This window comes from Budorcas taxicolor, chromosome 8 (assembly GCF_023091745.1).
Source record: "Budorcas taxicolor isolate Tak-1 chromosome 8, Takin1.1, whole genome shotgun sequence".
Classification (NCBI taxonomy): domain Eukaryota; kingdom Metazoa; phylum Chordata; class Mammalia; order Artiodactyla; family Bovidae; genus Budorcas; species Budorcas taxicolor.
In genome coordinates, this window is record NC_068917.1 from 93,767,519 (window position 1) to 93,785,867 (window position 18,349).

General features: G+C 39.4%; 1 pseudogene; it reads right to left on the reverse strand.

The window, feature by feature from the left end:
• LOC128052105 (bile acid-CoA:amino acid N-acyltransferase-like) overlaps positions 1-15,766 on the reverse strand; it is a 29,650-nt pseudogene extending 13,884 nt beyond the window's left edge.
• Between the last annotated feature and the right edge of the window lie 2,583 nt (positions 15,767-18,349).

Here is an 18,349-nt window from a genome sequence, read left to right on the forward strand (position 1 = left end):
GTCTTCCCCTCCCAACCCCCAACTTCCTTTTCCTCTCCATAAAAGCACTCCCTTTCCCTTGCTGTGTGGAGACTTGCATGTGGCTCTTCATGGTTGAAACACAAAATTGCAGTTCTCTGCTGATCTTGATTAAACCCACCTTGGCAGAGAAATATCTGGAGGTCAGTTGTTTTAGGTAAACAGACCTGAAAATAATATAAATGAGATATTGATTCCATCCATCATTTAGCAAAACCTTACCATCTCTATCAATCAATGATCTTCAGTGGCTAGTGGAAACAAAGCAAGGACTAATCTCACCTACATGCCCAGTTCTAGACTAGAGCTTTGGAATACATAACTAATGTCCAAGAAGATGACTCCTTCAAGAATATGTCAGGCTCTTACTGACTGAATACTACGGGTTGTGTTACATGCTATTTTAAATTACCTTAAAAAAATGTAGAAGGGAAAATTTAAAAAAAGACATGATAAAAAAATCAAATAATTATGTAGTATACTTGAAACCATAGCACTGTAAATCAACTATACTTCAATTAAAATGTGTGTGTTACATGAAAAAATAGAGAGAAAAAAGGCATGCACTTACTGTAAATAATATTAGCCAGCATAAAATTGATTAATAAACTTTGTTGTACTAATTCTGAGCTATCTAAAAGTTCAGAGGAAAGGGTGCTCTGTAGGAAAAGACTGAGTAAAAATGATGAGTTTAGTAGAATAGAACATGAAAACTTGAATAGAGGATTGTAGACTTGCTTTGATTTCCCCAAAAGGTTTCTCCTCCGGAAAAGGTTTCTCCTCTGGAAAAGGTTTCAGAAAAAAGGCTTGGCTTAGCTTACTAACCCTCTTTCATTGTCAGTCATCAAACCTGACAAGCACTTTAGATCATCTACCCTGTACAAGCACTGGGGGGACACAGAGGAAAAAAAGGCATAATTTTTTATCAAGGAACTCACCACCAAATGAAGAGATTGTCTGCTTCTTTTCTCCTATTCACTTTCACTTTTCACTTTCGTGCATTGGAGAAGGAAATGGCAACCCACTCCAGTGTTCTTGCCTGGAGAATCCCAGGGATGGGGGAGCCTGGTGGGCTGCCATCTATGTGGTCACACAGAGTCGGACACAACTGAAGCGACTTAGCAGCAGCAGCAGCAGCATAAATTCTATGATAAAATAATGCACATAGGCAAGCCTGCCAACCCAGAAGGCAGAATCAGATATAACTATATATAAAATAAGTAACTAATAAGAACCTGTTGTATAGCATAGGGAATACTACTCAATACAGCACAGTGGCCTAAATGGGAAAAGAATCTGAAAAAAAAGTGCATATATGTATACGCATAGCTGATTCACTTTGCTATCTTTTCTGAAACTAACACAACACTGTAAATTAACTATACTCCAATAAAAATTAAGAAAAAAAAAGATTCTCAGAAGAAAAGGGCTATCAGTTGAGTATTTATGTTAAAAAAAAAATTAGAGCAAACAAGAAGAAATGGCATTCTATGCTAAGTGTAGTAGACATTGTTAGCTGCCTAGACAGGGGCCAGTCTCCACAGTTTTAAAGCTAACATGGCCTTGTTTTTTAGGGCATAGCAATGTATCTAGTTTCAAAAGATAAATTCTGATGGATGTGAATCCATTCACCTTTGCTACATCATTTTCAAGCTGCTCTTGGAAAGACACTAAATTTTACCTATGATCTTGGCTTTTTCCCCCAACATAAAATAGAATAAAATCATGAGGAGAAAGCCAAGTTTCCTGACCATTTTTTCCTGCTTATAATGCTGGCATGTTGATTTAATGCCTGAAATGCCACAGCCATCTTGTGATCTTGAGGAGAAAGTCGGGAAATTACAGAAATGTCAGTCCAGTCTCCTTGTTCAGAAACTCCTCTGAGTCTCCAAACTAGAGCTGGAAACACCTATCTCCAGGTCTGTTACATGAGAAAATAAAATGCCTTATGTTGATGCTGCTTAAGCCACCCTCAGTGACTTTTCTGAAAACACAGCCAAAGCATTCCTAGTGGATTCGCCATGGGAAGAACACCTGCTTAAACTCAGGAGCAGTGCATTCAGGGGACCACAGTAGTTCTTCACTACTTGAGTTTAAAGTATAAAACAGGAAGTAGTAAAATAAGGCTGGAAAGGAAAACAGCAGCTTGACAGGGAATGGCTTGGAAGAACATGCTAATAAGCAGCTTTGACTCTTTCTTACACAGTGGAGAATCAGGAGAAATTTTAAAAAGAAGCGTAAGATAAGGCACAAGTGGTAAAGAATCCACTTGCAATGCAGGAGGCCCCGGGTTGATTCCTGGGTTGGGAAGATCCCCTGGAGAAGGAATAGGCTACCCACTCCAGTATTCATGGGCTTCCCTGGTGGCTCAGGTGGCAAAGAATCTGCCTGCAAGGCAGGAGACCTGGGTTCGATCCCTGGGTTGGGAAGATCCCCTGCAGGAGGGCATGGCAACTCACTCCAGTATTATTGCCTGGAGAATCCCCATGGTCAGAGAAGCCTGGAGGGCTACAGTCCAAGGGGTTGCAAAGAGTCGGACATGACTGAGCAACTAACCATACACGCACACATACATAAGTCAGATTATGAAAAACTTTATTAAAGATGCTAGGAATCCTGACCTTTATCCTGTAGTAAATTGAGAGACTGTTAAGCAAAAGAGTAGAAAAACCTAGTCTTGTAACTCTGACTTGCAAAAATGGAGGCAGAAAAGTCAAGCCTACTGCAATGGTACAGGCAAGAAAGAAGGTGCCTTTTTTAATTAGTGGTGGTGATAAAAAGGAAACGTGTCCATGAGCTATTTATGAGGGTAGAATATACAACTCCTAGTTGGTATAGGAGAGAAAAAAAAAAAAGGAAGGAGTTAAAGATCTTTAAAAAAAAAAAAAATAGTGCAAAATAAAGCCTTCATTCTGCTTGAGCACTGACCCCGTGCAAGGATAGACTCAGGGAGTCACATCTCTTCTAAAGTCATATTGATTCCCTAGATTTTCTTAGAAAAATATTTTTTATTAAGTAATGTTTGAGTTTTTTCTTATTATTTAGAAAAATATGAATGAATATACCACTTGTATCTAGCTGACAGAAATGTGAGTTCTTACAGCACAGGAAAAAATTAAACAAATTGAGTGAGTCATATGTACTCTCCATTTTCTACCCTGCATAGTAAGAGAAGTAGCTTGAACTTCCACCCTCACCCCTAATTTGGTTTAAAAGAACCTTTCAAGTTCTGAAATTCTATGTCAATATAAAATATACAGAGTCACAGGTATGGCAGGAGAGATGAGAATTCAGAATGGATTTAGCCATGGAAAATAAAGTAAAGCCAGTATATCGTGGATAAGCTACAATAACAAAAAGGTGACTCAGATATATATGCAGGCTTTATTTAATTTATTGCTGGCCTTTGGCAGAACACTAACTCTTATTACAACTTCTGCCACCAAATTTTGGATTAGGGAATTTAGAGACCTTTGGAAGACACTTCAAACCAACAGACGGAGAAACAAGACTTCCAGGGAATTGAAATATCTGAGGTCTAGCCTTCTGAGGAACAGACAGTGTGAAGCAGGTTTAATAAAAAATACTTAGAGCTGAGGAAAGAAATCTGGTTTCCAGGCCTGGCTTAGTCACTAACTAGCTAGCTATCAGGGAATGTTTAACAGGAGGATTCCTACGTGCTGTTTTTCACAAGTCTTTTGTTTCTTTTTAAGCGGAACAGCATGCTGCTCCCAGGAACTGAGGTCATTGTGAGAGACAGGCTTGAATCTCCTTTAGTAAACATTCTCTTTATGACAAAACTGCTTAGTCTCAATCCCCTTTCTTGAAGTATGGATTGTCTCCTGATCTTGTGACCATTATTAATCCCTTGTTCCCTTGGTGACAGTTGCTGTACATTTGGTTTTCTGATCTTTATCACTGTCGAAAGAAACTTCTTGTACCACAGCCTTTATATACTCAGAGAAATCATTAAAGCACCTTTGCTCCATCAGAGCTTGGGTCCCCGTGTCTGTCTGTCTTTCTTTCTTTCTTTCTCTCTCTCTCTCTCCTCAGCTGATTCTTTGGAGCACAGAGACCTATGCTCACTCTCCTGCCCGGGCTTCTAAGACTCTCTCGAGAAGGTGCCCTGGGTCTTCACCCCTCTTTGAGAGGTTGCCCGGTGCCTTCGTGAGAGACGCAAGTCCTGTGACAAGGGCTTTATTGGTTCTCTGCATAAACCAGGGAGTATCAGCCTCTCTCTTTCACTTTCTTATCGTCGCCTCTGGACCGCCAGGTCCCGGTCCATTAAAGGACCCCAACAACTATCTATGTAAATTGGTGGAAACAATGATAGAAAAGTCACCAGCACCTACAAGCGGACCAAAGTTAAAAGAGTGAGAAACAGAATTGCATAACCTCTTAAATTCTTATTTAAGCCAACAAGAGGACTAGCACAATGATAACAATGCCTATTTGATAATTTAAGGACAATTCCATCATATTCATCAGAAATAGCTATTTAAAAAGTCAGCTCTTCAATAGATTGTCAGCAATTGCTGCTCATCTTACAATGGCAATTCTGACCATATTTTGATGATCCTTATTTGAAAAAGGATGTAATACAGAGTCTTAATTCATAGATTAATTCTTATTAAGAAAAAGATATTAACAATAAAAAAGGGCTAAAATGCATCAACTCTCTTACAGCAAGCAGCAAAGCACATTGAAAATTTTAAGAAGTTACGTGGGTTAGAAAGTACTATAGCATTATGTTGAAGACATGTCAAGTAACTAAAAATTCAGACCCTCTATTCAAATAAATACAGATTTTCTACCTGGTTAAGTATGGTGATTTAATAATTATCAGAGGTGATAATAATAATAATTCCTCAGATTTATTGAGTGTTTAGTGTTGTCAGTTACTCTAATAAGACTTGGCTTTTAGTATTCCCTTTAATTCTCAGAATAACCTTGTGAAGTAGTGTCATTACAATATTTTTTAACAGATGAAGAATCTGAGGATTAGAGGTTCTTAGCAACTTGCCCAAATTTCCACAACCAGATGGTATGGAGCCAGAAGTGAAAGCCATTTATGTCTGAATGCAAAGCCAATGCCTTTGATTCCATGAAGGACACAGACTAACTATGTATTTCATCATTCTGAGCTGAAGACATAGGATGCAAAATAAATCACGTGAATAGAATTTCAAGTTTACAGAAGGTGAATCACACTTGGAAGTTAAAAGAAGTCATAGAATATCATGATAATTGAAAACTAGGGGCTGAAACTGACTAAAAGACAAAATTTACCTTAGGATGTCTCAGGACAAAGTTGACAGCTTCCTCAAAATATTCCAAATCTACTTCTCCACTCGAAAAGGCAGGTCTTCATAGTTATAATAGGCCAAGGCCATGGCACCAAGGCTATGACTGGCCAGGAGACTGGCCTGGAATTCAATCAGTCCACCAATACCACCAAACCAATCAATTATACCTGGGAAATAACCCTCTTCTGGGAAGAAGACTAAACATAACCCACAGAACTGAGTATGAAGGGAAGGTGAGAAAAACAGAATACTGATAACAAAAAGGAGAAATGCACCACAAATTTTAGAGTTAGGTATAAAGTTCCAATAGAATCGCCACATTTTCAGCCTTGTATCTGGGGCAGAATTAAAGCTGACTGAATATGTAATGAAGCATAATATTCAGAAGTTTCATTGGAAACCATGTTCACTGACAATGTTCACTCTCTAGAATCAGAGACCTGAGGACTCATAATAAGTCATTTCTATAGTGTTGGAGTAAAGAAAGCCATAGCAATTAGGCCACGGCTTCTTAACCTATAAAGAGATACACAAGTAGGCATCAGGAAATCAGTAAAGGTCCTGAAATTATGTGCAAGACTATGTATGTTTATATGTACATTTTACTAATGAGCATGCCCACAGATTTAATTGGGTTCTCAAAGAAGTATATGGCTTTTAAAAGAAAAAATGTATTGAAATGATTATCTAATCTAAAATACTGACCTAACATTGCTCTGTTATACTCATCTGACTATACAGTGATGACATTTTACACCAAAGTGGGTATGGTCAGGGTATCATTCTATACTTACTGTGTAGGCAGCTTGCTTCCAAAATACAGTAGAGCCCACATATTGAAAGTACTTTATTATACCCTTATTGGGGATATTCCATTATGGTATAAGTGATTTTAGCTAAAAAACCGTGATCCTATCCATATCTGAGAAGAGGGACTTGGTTTAAAGGAGTATTGGGAATTTTCAAAACAAAATATTGCTATATTTTCTCACCTTGAGAAAAGAAGAAATAAAGTGATATTGAATATATCTTGGTTTAAAAATACTAGTTGAATACATGAATAGGGATATTTTTGCATCTTCTGATTGACAGTACTTAAGAATGCTGAGGATCTTATTCTGGAAAATGTTGTTGAGAACTTCTTTGAGACTTAACTCTTTTGGCCCCACACAACACAACCCTTTTTTGTATCCCAACAAAATAAGCACCCAAATCAGGAGACCCAGCACACACAGTGTCTAAGAGGGTTTATACCTCTTCAGTTCAGTTCAGTTCAGTTCAGTTGCTTAGTCGTGTCCGACTCTTTGCGACCCCATGAATCGCAGCACGCCAGGCCTCCCTGTCCATCACCAACTCCCGGAGTTCACTCAGACTCACGTCCATCGAGTCGGTGATGCCATCCAGCCATCTCATCCTCTGTCATCCCCTTCTCCTCCTGCCCCCAATCCCTCCCAGCATCAGAGTCTTTTCCAATGAGTCAACTCTTCGCATGAGGTGGCCAAAGTACTGGAGCTTCAGCTTTAGCATCATTCCTTCCAAAGAAATCCCAGGGCTGATCTCCTTCAGAATGGACTGGTTGGATCTCCTTGCAGCCCAAGGGATTCTCAACAGTCTTCTCCAACACCACAGTTTAAAAGCATCAATTCTTCGGCGCTCAGCCTTCTTCACAGACCAACTCTCACATCCATACATGACCACAGGAAAAACCATAGCCTTGACTAGATGGACCTTAGTCGGCAAAGTAATGTCTCTGCTTTTGAATATGCTATCTAGGTTGGTCATAACTTTCCTTCCAAGGAGTACGCGTCTTTTAATTTCATGGCTGCAGTCACCATTTGCCGATTTTGGAGCCCAAAAAAATAAAATCTGACACTGTTTCCACTGTTTCCCCATCTATTTCCCATGAAGTGATGGGACCAGATGCCATGATCTTCATTTTCTGAATGTTGAGCTTTAAGCCAACATTTTTACTCTCCACTTTCACTTTCATCAAGAGGCTTTTTAGTTCCTCTTCACCTTCTGCCATAAGGGTGGTGTCATCCGCATATCTGAGGTTATTGATATTTCTCCCAGCAATTTTGATTCCAGCTTGTGTTTCTTCCAGCCCAGCGTTTCTCATGATGTACTCTGCATAAAAGTTAAATAAGCAGGGTGACAATATACAGCCTTGACATACTCCTTTTCCTATTTGAAACCAGTCTGTTGTTCCATGTCCAGTTCTAACTGTTGCTTTCTGACCTTATACCTCTTAGCACAACCTAAACCAGCACATAATCCCAAGGTGAAAGCCCTGCACTAATATTCAGATTCTTAACTGAATATTAGAGGCAAGGAAGTTTGTGTCAGTTACTTCTTGATCCCTATACACAATAAAGTCATCTATATGCTAAATACTGAGTGTAAAAAATTTCAAATTTACCCAAAAGAAGTGCATGGATCATGGTGAATTTGCAAAGGAAAGCTTTTTTCCCTTCTGTGCCACCTAAAACTCCATGTTGTCAGAAACCACCTCTAACACTTTGGGTCTCCTTGTCTCAGTTCTAGAAGGTGACTATTAGGAAAAAAATAATAGAGGAAATACATCCTGATTCCAGATCAAAGCTATCTCACACACACCTGAAACCTGGACCTACTGAGGGCTATTTCTAGGAAATTAACTTTGCTTCATCCAGTCCCATAATAAACTCTGAAAAATGTAGCAACAGATGTTTTGAACCACTTATTGATATGTTGAGATTACTATGAGAAATTATGATAAATTCTATAGCCATTAGGAAGCATATTAGCTGCTGATTTATGGAATATCCTGTAAATATGCAATATTTATGTAACTAAAGGGTATAAAGTTCCTTTGCATCCTCTATGTCTTTTACAACATTTTAATTCATTATATCATCAGTTTATTGTGGCAGTCAAGTAATGACCTATGCCTAAATTAAAATTCAGACATGACAGAACTCCCAAAAATAACCTGGGACACAGTTCCATATCAAGATGAGCGTCTTCAGATAGCCAGGTTTCACTGCGAATGAATTTCACATAAATCCAAAGCTATGGAAATTCTAAAATGCAGGCACTCTAAGAAACTACTGCCATATCCTTAGGCTCCAGAATTGCTGAGATAAAGCCTGAGTTGGACAAAAGCAATCACCACATTCTTGTTCTGTTCGAAAGTTAACTGTGATTCTAAGTCAGGAAAGGAATGCTCTCTATATATCCATTTTTAAGACAAACTTCTAGGAGGAGAAGGGATTCAAAAGAGAGGGCGGAAAAGATGACAATAACCATGGTATTTCTACTCACCTGGAGGGAGAAAGCAGGCTCCCTGAAGGCAGCCTTCAATGACTAGGATCCGGGTGACACCAGGTGCTACACACCACCTCTACAAAATCAGACTGACATTTGGAGTAGTGATGGCAACATGGGTTACCATCCCGTCTGAATTATAAAGTTTTAATTGGATCTGCAAAGGGCTATTCATCACATCTCTTTTCAACAGTCTAATTAATATCTTCTCAGGTTTCAGGGACCAAAGGAGACTCATGGGGTAGACCCCTACATAATAACCCCCAAGAAAAGGTGCTTGTTCACCAACTTCATTGGCCCTATAGTTGGCTTGAGAATGAAACAGATTCCCCTTTTCATCTTCCAGTGATTCTCAAAGAAGCTTTATCTGAAACGGAGTCAGGCCTGTATCTTGGATATGTACTGGCTCATCAATAAGAGCACTTGCTTGGGTAGCTGTCAGCTGAACCACTGTTACAGTGTGGCATCTTGGATAATTCTTCGGTAATGCCTTCAGTAAACCTCAATACAGAAAGAAATATGGGAGAATGAAACAAGGCAGTGATAAGGTTAATGAAAAGTAAACTGGACCAGGAATCAGGCTGCTTGAGATTCAGCCCTAACTCTTTGGTTAGTTAGCATATATCCTGATGTAATCTTCTAGTTCAAGATCCCTAGGAGTGTTCAACAAATCTCTAGAAACTATAAAGCAAAGTGATAAGTTTCATAATATTAATGAACCAAGGTTGAGGAAGCAGCAGTCAAAATATGCATGAATGATATTAACACATCTAAGGAAGACATCACAATCTGCCACCTAGAGCCCTTGAAAAATCAAGTGCAATGGAGAATAGGAGGGGTGAGAGGTGGGGATGAAAACAGGGAGAATTGATGAACATCTTTCTGTAAGGAAAAGATGACTTCACTGCTAATCCCCTCTCTCAGTTCTGCTTTGGCATCTAAAACTTTACCTCAAAAGAACATGAAAAAATTTAAGGATCTTTTCAAAAGAATGAGAATAAAGTGCTAAGGGAGAACAAGGAGACTGATATATATTGCTCCCTAGAAAAAAAATTACTTCATAGTTAGGATTTACTCAGTCCTAAGCAAAACTAGAAACTGACAAGCCCTTCAGGTGGACAGAAGTGCTTTTTGTTTTCTTTAAACTCGTTAGATTGCCAAGAATGCAAAGAATCTAAATGAATTAAACTCTAGCAAGTGACAAGCTCCTCTTAGAAGATATTTTCACTCCTACACAGAGACTTCCAGTCACAGCAAAGCAACAACAACAACAAAAGACCCATGGGGAAAAAAGAGAAATCCACAGAAAATTTAATGCCCTTTTAATGGATGTGCGTGGGCTGGCTTGATAGATTAGAATTCTGAGAAACTCCAGTGACAGAGTAAGTCTCTCTCCAACTGCCAACCCTTTCTATAGGACTTGACAAAGTGCTCAGGGACAATACATCAGAGTCAGAGCACGGACTTGGCTGAGAGAAATCCCCCTGGGACTTTGCAGGCCTTTATATAAAGTAAGGCAGCTGCCTTCCAAAAGATGGAGGCAGAGTAGCAAAATAGAGAGATATCCCCTGGCTCAGAAAGCCAGGAGCAGAATGACAGAGCAAAGACTTTTCCTTATTACCTTCCTTCCACAAGGATTGTAAGTCAGAGAGATATATTCCACAGTTGGAAAAGCTAGCAACATGACAATAACAGACAAAAAAAAATCTCCAGAAGCTCACTGATGTTGAAACCCTAGGCTCTTCTAATGAGAAGGGACTAATCCCCCAAATATTAGAAGCCAGTGGTGTGCTGAATCAGATAAAGCCCCAACAAAGCCCATACCCAGCTCAACTACACATCAGATTGATTCAGCCCCTAATTCTAACATTCTGATAGGAGTATGCTCTTTTCTTGAGGCAAATATTACTTATTTTAGCTATTGCTTTTATTTTATACAAAATATCCAGTATAAAAAAATAAATAAATAAATTATAGGCACAAAAGAAGCAGGAAAATTGACCCTTGATCATGGGAGGAAACATTCATTAGGAGGAGATACAGAAATATTCCAAAGGTTGGAATAATTAGATAGGAAATTTTTTTTTTTTTTGGTAAAGATAGAGAAAGATCTTTTTTTTTTAAATTGGAGTATAATTGGCATGCTGCAGTACATCAGGTCTCAAAGAGTCAGACACAACTTAGAAACTAAACTACAACAACATAATTGCTTTACAACATTGTGTTAACTTCTGCTGTATAACATGAATCATCTATAAGTATACATATATCCCCACCCTCTTAAGCCTCCCTGTACCCCATCTCACCCCTCCAGGTCATCAGAGATTACTGAGCTGAGCTCCCCGTGCTATCCAGCAGCTGCCCATTAACTACATATTTTACATATAGAAGTGTATATATCAGCCCCCTTGGTGGCTCAAGGTAACTTAATGACTAAACAAGAACAACAACAAACAAGTCTATATATCAGGCAGGAACTTTGATATAACAGAATGCTATTCAGTGATTTTTTTTTTTTAAAGATTGTGTTATTGATATATGTAACGTGTATGAAATTACAAGGGAATGATATGAATTTTTAAAAGCCAATCCTAAATGGTTATATACTGTATAATTTCATTTATATGACATTCTTGAGATGAAAGAATTAGGGAGAACAAGTTAGTGGTTGCCTAGGTTCAGGGGCTGGGATGGGGGGAGATGGCTATAAAGGGTACTAGGAGGAACTACTGTGGTGGTACAAATATTTTATATCTTGATTGTGTCAATGTCAATATTCATGTTGTAATATTGTTCCACAATTTTATAAGATTTTATCACAGGGAAACTGGGTAAAAGGTCATATGTTCAGTCTATATTTCTTACAACTGATAGGAATCTACCATTGTCTCAAAGAAAGAGGCTAATTTTAAAAATAACTATGCTAAAAACGCTAAAGGATCTACTGGGAAGGCAGACAAAAACATGAAGAGATTGAGAATTTCATCTGGGCACAGAAGTTATAAACAAAAAATAACTGAACAGTAAAGTCAGAAATAAAAATAAAATAACAGAAATGAAGAATTCATTAGACTTAATAGAAGACAGGAAACAGTTGAGTAAAGGACCATAAACTTAAGGACATTTCCATTGAAAATACCCAAGCTGGACTTCCCTAATGATCCAGTGGTTGGGAGTCCATCTTTCAGGGCAGGGAATGCAGGTTTAATGCCTGGTCAGGGAACCAAGATTCCACATACTTCAGGGCAACTAAGCCTGAGCACCTCAGTGAAAGATCCTGAATGATGCAACGAAGATCCCTTGTGCCACAACTAAGACCCAAGACAGCCAAATAAGTAATTTTTTTTTTTAAAGAGAAAGAACCCAAACTAAACCCTCAAAAGATAAAAGGGTATAAAAGAACAGTACACTTGAGATGTGTAGGACAATAGCAAATGCTCTAATATATGTGTAGCTGGCGCCTTAGAAAGAGGAGGGAGAGAGGGGCAGTAGAAATGTTGAAAAAAAATTATGGCTGAAAATTTGCCCAAATCATTGAAAAATACCATGCCACAATTGCAAGAATCTCAGCAAACTACAAAGAAAACAATCCCAAGAAAACCACAATTGTGGCATTATAGTCAAACTGATAATAATAAAATATAAAGAGCAAATCTTAAAAAGCAACCAGAGGAAAATGGAAACATGACTTATAAAAGAACAATGCAAATAACATTTGACTTCCCATCACAAACAGCAGAAACCAGAACACAATAAAATGAATCTCTAAAATGTTTAAAGAAAAAAAATTAAATTCTTTAATAAAAATACACTTCAAAAATGGAGGCAAAATAAAGACATTTCCAGGAAAAAAATAACAAAAACAGAAACCTGAGGCATATGTCTGCAGTGAGTGAGTGAAGTCGCTCAGTCGTGTCCAACTCTTTGCGACCCCATGGACTGTAGCCTACCAGGCTCCTCCGTCCATGGGATTTTCCAGGCAAGAAAACTGGAGTGGGTTGCCATTTCCTTCTCCAGAAATGTCTGTAGTAGACCAGCATTATAAGAAATGCTGAAATGTTAAAGGGAAATGATACTAGCTGGACAAGTGGATCTGTGGGAAAGGATGGAGAATACAAAAATGAAAATTAAAAAAGCCCTTTAAAAAATATTTACTGTGTATGCATACACATGTGTGTATTTAAATATAATTAAGACTGTTTAACAAAAAAAATAAAAATGCATTGTGGAACCTGTGAAAGTAAAAGAAAGTGAAAGTGAAGTTGCTCAGTGGTGTCTGACTCTTTGTGATCCCATGGACTGTAGCCTACCAGGCTCTTCCCTCCATAGGAACCTGTGAACACATAGAAATTAAAATGTGACAGAAAGATGGGAATGGAATATAGAATTATATTGTTGAAAGATTCAGTCAGTACAGTTCAGTCGCTCAGTCGTGTCCGACTCTTTGTGACCCCATGAATCGCAGCATGCCAGGACTCCCTGTCCATCACCAACTCCCGGAGTTCACTCAGACTCACGTCCATCGAGTCAGTGATGCCATCCAGTCATCTCATCCTCTGTCGTCCCCTTCTCCTCCTGCCCCCAATCCCTCCCAGCATCAGAGTCTTTTCCAATGAGTCAACTCTTCGCGTGAGGTGGCCAAAGTATTGGAGTTTCAGCTTTAGCATCGTTCCTTCCAAAGAACACCCAGGGCTGATCTCCTTCAGAATGGACTGGTTGGATCTCCTTGCAGTCCAAGGGACTCTCAAGAGTCTTCTCCAACATCTCAGTTCACAAGCATCAATTCTTCAGCACTCAGCTTTCTTCACAGTCCAACTCTCATATCCATACATGACCACTGGAAAAACCGTAGCCTTGACCAGACGAAACTTTGTTGGCAAAGTAACGTCTCTGCTTTTGAATATGCTATCTAGGTTGGTCATAACTTTTCTTCCAAGGAGTAAGCATCTTTTAATTTCATGGCTGCAGTCACCATCTGCTGTGATTTTGGAGCCCCCCAAAATAAAGTCTGACACTGTTTCCACTGTTTCCCCATCTATTTGCCATGAAGTGATGAGACCAGATGTCATGTTGAAAGATTATTGTATTACAATTTTTCAAGTAATAAAAGATTATTTGTAAACACACTAAAATAACCTAAAGTTACTGTCAGAAGGTCAGCTGAACTGGAGGAAACAGAGCTAAGCCACCAGTTGTCAGAGTGGCTGATTTAAAGTGACAAGCCAAAAACCAGAGTTACCCCTTTGATCACTTACCATGATGGGAGAAACTGCCTGAGACAAGACAGGGATCAAGGAGGCTTGTTGGATCAACCAGATGTGGAAGTGATCTCATTGCTGAGGGAATCCCAACGGATTCAGCAATTTGGAGTCAGAAGAGAACAGGGGAAAGGGCTACAAGTAAAAAAAGAACTGAATTCCTTCCTCCATGCATAAAGAGGCCTCAGTAGAGATGCCCGAAGACATTAGACTTTAAACAAAGGCCTGAGAGAAAGATTTTAAAATGATGACTCCTAACCCTATTTATTTCGGAGAAGGCAATTGCACCGCACTCCAGTACTCTTGCTTGGAAAATTCTATGGATGGAGGAGGCTGGTAGGCTGCGGTCCATGGGGTTGCGAAGAGTTGGACATGACTGAGCGACTTCACTTTCACTTTTCACTTTTATGCATTGGAGAAGGAAATGGCAACCCACTCCAGTGTTCTTGCCTGGAGAATCCCAGGGACAGGGGAGCCCGGTACGCTGCTGTATATGGGGTCACACAGAGTCGGACACGACTGAAGCAACTTAGCAGCAACAGCAGCAACCCTATTTATTTAAATTATATGCAGAGTACATCAGGCAAAATGCCGGGCTAGATGAAGCACAAGCTGGAATAAAGATAGCCAGGAGAAATATCAATAACTTCAGATATGCAGATTATACCACCATTATGGCAGAAAGCAAAGAGGAACTAAACAGCCTCTTGATAAAAGTGAAAGAGAAGAGTGAAAAAGTTGGCTTAAAACTCAACATTCAAAAGAGTAAGATTACGGCATTCGGTCCCATCACTTCATGGCAAATAGATGGGGAAACAGTGGAAACAGTGACAGACTTTTTTTACCTGGGCTTCAAAATCACTGCAGATGGTGACTGCAGCCATGAAATTAAAAGACACTTGCTCCTTGAGAAAAAAAGCTATGACAAACCTAGATAGCATCTTAAAAAGCAGAGACATTACTTTGTCAACAAAGGCCTGTCTAGTCAAAGTTATGGCTTTTCCAGTAGTCATGTAGCATATGAGAGATGTACCATAAAGAGAGCTGAGCGCTGAAGAGTTGATGTTTTTGAACTGTGGTGTTGAAGAAGACTGTTGAGAGTCCCTTAAACTGCAAGGAGATCCAACCAGTCCATCCTAAAGGAAGTCAGTCCTGACTATTCACTGGAAGGACTGATGCTGAAGCTGAAACTCCAATACTTAGCCACCTGATGAGAACTGACACTTTGGAAAAGACCCTGATGCTTGGAAAGATCGAAGGTTTGAGAAGGGGACGACAGAGGATGAGATGGTTGGATGGCATCACCAAATCAATGGACGTGAGTTTGAGCAGGCTCCAGGAGTTGGTGATGACGGGGAAGACTGGCGTGCTGCATTCCACAGGGTTGCAAAGAGCTGGACATGACTGAGTGACTGAAATGAACTGAACTGAACTGAAAGAAAATGTGGTACACATATACAGTGGAATATTTCCTCAGCCAGTAAAAAGAATGAAGTAATGGCATTTGTAGCAACATAGATGGGCCTGGAGATTATCATAATAAGTGAAGTCAGAAAGAAAAAGACAAATATCATATGACAACTGCTTATATGTGGAATGTAAAAAAAAAATGAACTTATTTATAAAACGGAAACAGACTCAAAGACTTAGGAAGCACACTTACAGTTACCAAAGGGCACAGGTTGGTGGGGGGCAGGGATAAACTGGGGGTTTGGAATTTATATATACACACTATGATATTTAAAACAGAGCCATGCAAATACTGAACCATTTTCCATGCCCAGTTTATCTGCTGATCCTGTATCTATTCTGTGAACTTTTGCCCCTGTCGGCTGGAGCAGTGATGATGGAGTTGGACTCTCCCTTCTCTGCATCCATGGTTTCCAATGTGGGTGTGAATGAATGAATTCTTCAGAAATAAAATGTAAAATAAAACACCAACAAGGGCCAACTGTACATTCTGTAATAATGCAAATGGGAAATGAATGTGAAAAACAATAAACATATGTGTGTATATATATAACTAAACCACTTTACTGTACACCTGAAGCTAACAACATTGTTAATCAACTATACTCTACTGCAAAAATCAAAGGAAAAAAAAAAAAGATGACTCCTGGTCAAGGAAGGCAAATATGAGAAGAGTAGGATGGACCAGAGCGATCTGAGTCCTCAGCTGCAACTTTCTTCAGAGATGGTCATGTACTGCTGCTGCTGCTGCTAAGTTGCTTCAGTCGTGTCTGGCTGCACCTCAAATCTGATGTGGGGAGAGCAGCTTTCCTCCATGAAGACTGCCAGTTAAAGACTTTGTAATTGCCTGTGGTCAAGCCTGAAAAATCACACATAGGTTTTTAACCAGGAGCTGGACTCCTCTGGTACTTACTGTAATCTCTAAAGAAAGTACGTGCATGCACACATACACAAACACATACACACTGATTGTCATTCAGTCACTAAGTTGTGTTCGACTCTTTGCAACCCCATGAACTGCAGCACACTAGGCTTCCCTGTCCTTTGCTTGCTATCTCCTGAAGTTTGCTCAAACTCATGTTCATTGAGTTGGTGATCCCATCCAACCATCTCATCCTCTGTCACCCACATCTCCTCCTGCCCTCAATCTTTCCCAGCATCAGGGTCTTTTCCAACGAGTTGGTTCTTTGCATCAGGTGGCCTAAGTATTGGAACTTCAGCTTCTGTATCAGTCCTTCTGGTGAATATTCAGGACTGATTTCCTTTAGGATGGACTGGTTGGATCTCCTTGAAGTCCAAGGGACTCTCAAGAGTCTTCACCAGCAGCACAGTTCAAAAGCATCAATTCTTCAGTGCTCTGCCTTCTTTACAGTCCAACTCTGACATCCATACATGACTAATGGAAAAACCGTAGCTTTGACTAGATGGACCTTTGTTGGCAAAGTGACATCTCTACTTTTTAATATGCTGTCTAGGTTTGTCATAGCTTTTCTTTCAAGGAGCAAGCATCTTCTAATTTTGTGGCTGAAGTCACCATTTGTAGTGACTTGGAGCCCCCCTCAAAAGTAAGTCACTGTTTCCACTTTTTCCCCACCTATTTGTCATGAAGTGATGGGACCAGATGCCATGATCTTAGTTTTTGAATGTTGAGTTTTAAACCAGCTTTTTCACTCTCCTCTTTCACTTTCATCAAGAGGCTCTTTAGTTCCTCTTCACTTTCTGATATTAGGATATGTCATCTGCATATCTGAAGTTATTGATATTTCTCCCAGCAATCTTGATTCCATCTTGTGAGTCAACCAGTCCAGCATTTCACACAATGTACTCTGCATATAAGTTAAATAAGCAGAGTGACAATATACAGCCTTGACTTACTTCGTTCCCAGTTTGGAACCAGTTGGTTGTTCCATGTCCGTTTCTAACTGTTGCTTCTTAACCTGCTTATAGATTTCTCAGGAGGCAGGTAAAATGGTCTAGTAGTCCCATCTCTTTAAGAATTTCCCAGTTTGTTTTGATCCACAGTCAAAGGCTTTAGTGTAGTTAATGAAGCAGAAATAGATTTTTTTTTATTTCCCTTGTTTTTTCTATGATCCAACAGATGTTCTTAAACCCCAAAGAGACATATGTTCCAATTACTATGACTGTGTAACAAATTAGTCCAAAATTTAGAGTCATGCAACAGTTATTTATTATGCTCATATATACTGTGGGTCAGGAATTAAGACAGGGCTCAATGGGGTCATCTTGTCTCCAAACCATGATGTCTGGTATCTCAAATGGAAGATCAAAGGCAGGGGGATAAAATCATCTGAAGCCTTATTCTTTCACACATCTGAGAGTTGATGCTGGCTCACACTGGGGGCATCACTTTCTCTGCATGTGAGCCTCTGTGGTCTTTCTGCATGGGCTACTATGGGTTTCCTATCAGCATAATGGCTGGATTCTAAGCATGAGCATTCCAAGAGGGATAGAGCCAGGTAGAGGCTATATCCTTTTTATATCCTAGCCTTGGAAGTCATACATTTCTGCCATTTTATATTGTTGTAGCAATATACAAGTCCTCATGAGAATTCAAGTGGAAAGGACATAGACCCTTCCTCACAGTGGGATGAATATTAAGTCATTTTGTTAGAAACAAACAACATGTGAGATGGGGCATGTGTGTGTACATGTGTATTTGTATAGCTACCTTTGAGAAATACAATCTATCACAACATAAAACAAGGAATAAATAAGTAAATAATAAATAGGATGAATAAAAAATATAACAAGGTGAGAGGCTTAGGAGAACTATTATTGCTGGGGACAGGAAAAAAAAAAAAAAAACTAAAAACCTCTACCATGGGAGGAGGGGAAACTATCCTGGACTCAAATAATTAGAGGTCTTCCCATTGCTGGGAGAGGGCAGGATCACTGAGTAATCTCCATCCCCAGAGAGAGGGGCACAGCCTCTCTGTCAAGGACCAAGGCTTATCTAGGATAAGCTTGTCA